This window comes from Euphorbia lathyris, chromosome 1 (assembly GCF_963576675.1).
Source record: "Euphorbia lathyris chromosome 1, ddEupLath1.1, whole genome shotgun sequence".
In the NCBI taxonomy this organism is placed as follows: domain Eukaryota; kingdom Viridiplantae; phylum Streptophyta; class Magnoliopsida; order Malpighiales; family Euphorbiaceae; genus Euphorbia; species Euphorbia lathyris.
Genome location: NC_088910.1, coordinates 18,151,663 through 18,153,629, shown reverse-complemented (window position 1 = coordinate 18,153,629; position 1,967 = coordinate 18,151,663). Strand labels below are relative to the sequence as shown.

The window sequence follows — 1,967 nt, the reverse complement described above, 5'->3', positions numbered from 1 at the left end:
ATTGAGGTGATGCATCACACATATACATACCTGCCCTTACCTCGGAGAACCGTTCGTTCGGCCAATGGGAACTCCGCTCGGCTAGTTCTTGGATGAGTGCATAAGCATCATCCAGGCTCTTGCGGAACAAGCTTCCACCTGCGGCTGCATCAATAGTGGCACAATTATTCGAAGATAAACCAATATAAAAGATATTTACTTATTCCCACTTTTCGAAGCCGTGATGTGGGAATTTCTTGAACAACCGACGGTAACGCTCCCATGCATCGTACAAGATTTCTCTCTCCTTTTGACGGAAGGCGTTGATATCATTCTTGTACATGGCTATTTTGGACGGAGGGAAGTATTTAGCAAGAAACTTTTTTACTAAATCGTCCCAAGTTGTGATGGATCCGGCATCCAAAGATTCCAACCAGTCAATAGCATCTTCCTTGAGAGAAAAAGAAAACAATTTCAGTTTAACAGCATCACTTGTAACGGCATTAGTACGGAACAAAGAACAATGCTTAATAAATTTGCTAAGATGAGCATTCGGGTCTTCTCTAGCATCTCCTCCGAATTGCCCGACATTTTGAATAAGTTGGATCATAGCCGGTTTGATTTCGAAGTTATGTGCGGCTATGGTCGGTTCTATAATACTAGATGTAACCACAAGGCGATTCGGAGTTAGCATGTCCATGATTGTACTTTCTCCATTCTCTTCCATGATGACGTTTCTTCCTTCACGTCGATTCCTTCGGTATGTACGCTCTATTTCTGGATCAAAAACTAAAACAGGCCAAGATTAGCTCCGCGTTAGCATAAAAAAAATGAAAAAGTGTCTAGAACGTCAAACCTGATTGTCGCTAATGTTGCAACTAGAATCCCCGGCAACGGCGCCAAAAACTTGATGCGTATAAAATGTATACGTGCTTTTAAGAGCAAGTGCACTCTATTGTACCAAGTAATATAGTATACTTACGTATAAAGATCGATCCCACAGGGATTCCGCACAATCATTAACTATCCACAGGTTTATGAAGTCTAAACGATTGAATAAAAGAGGTTTGGTTTGTTTATAGCTACGAAAATGTTTTGTTATTAAAGCAATGGAGTAAAACACTAGGGAATCGGGTTCACTTCCTAAGTTTGAATCAATAAAATCGATTGAAATAAGACACCGAAGAGAAATTCGTGTTTCTAAAGATGGTGATTTCTAAAAGAAACTCGGTGCTAAGATCTTAGACCACCTCGTTCTATTTCTTCACTCATATTCACTCAACCGGGCCAATGGTTACTTAAATACGACAAGAAAGCGTTAAGTTCAATGAGAAATCCTAGCAAATTAATGCTAGAAACCACATCGAATTTGCTGTCGAGTCTAAGAATGTAGTTTTCCGTTAACCTCTTGTTACTATGGTGAGTAAAAAGCGATTAACTAAAATATAGATTAAGCTTACGTTCTTAGTTCTTTTAAATCGAATTCTTTCCGGGTGTTTATCTAATCGACTTCTAGCTTGACTCAAAACATTAGCAAGATTCCCCTCATCCCTAGTTGGGAAGAATTAGTGCTTGGTCATTGGGGAAGTAATACTTGAAATGAATTGAGACAAAATGAAACAAGGTGAAACTTAGTGAAAATAAAAGATGGAACAAAAAAAAGATGAAGAAATTCTTACTAAAAGCTTAAAATCAACTTACAAACTTGAATGGAAATGAAAAGAAACAAAGTTTGAACTTAGAAACTATTGAAAAACAAACTAAAGGAAAAACAATTGCCCAAAGCTTGGCTACAATGTATATCAAATGTGTAAAAAGGTGTAGCTTTCTTCTTCAAATCTCTTCTATTTATAGGCCAAATCTTGCTCCAATCAAGGTAGAATTCTGATTTTGATGATTGAAAGCCTCCAAATTACTGAAATAATACATTTAATGGTCTTGAGAAGTCAAATGGTTGAAGGATATGGGCTTGCATTGAAAGGAGGAGC

General features: G+C 37.7%; 1 non-coding gene across 1 annotated transcript; it reads left to right on the top strand.

Annotated features, from left to right (window-relative positions):
* The first annotated feature begins 215 nt into the window (after positions 1-215).
* On the top strand, positions 216-322 carry LOC136216206 (small nucleolar RNA R71). The gene has a single exon (XR_010683197.1). It is a non-coding gene; the product is annotated as a small nucleolar RNA R71 (small nucleolar RNA).
* The last annotated feature ends 1,645 nt before the right edge of the window (positions 323-1,967 follow it).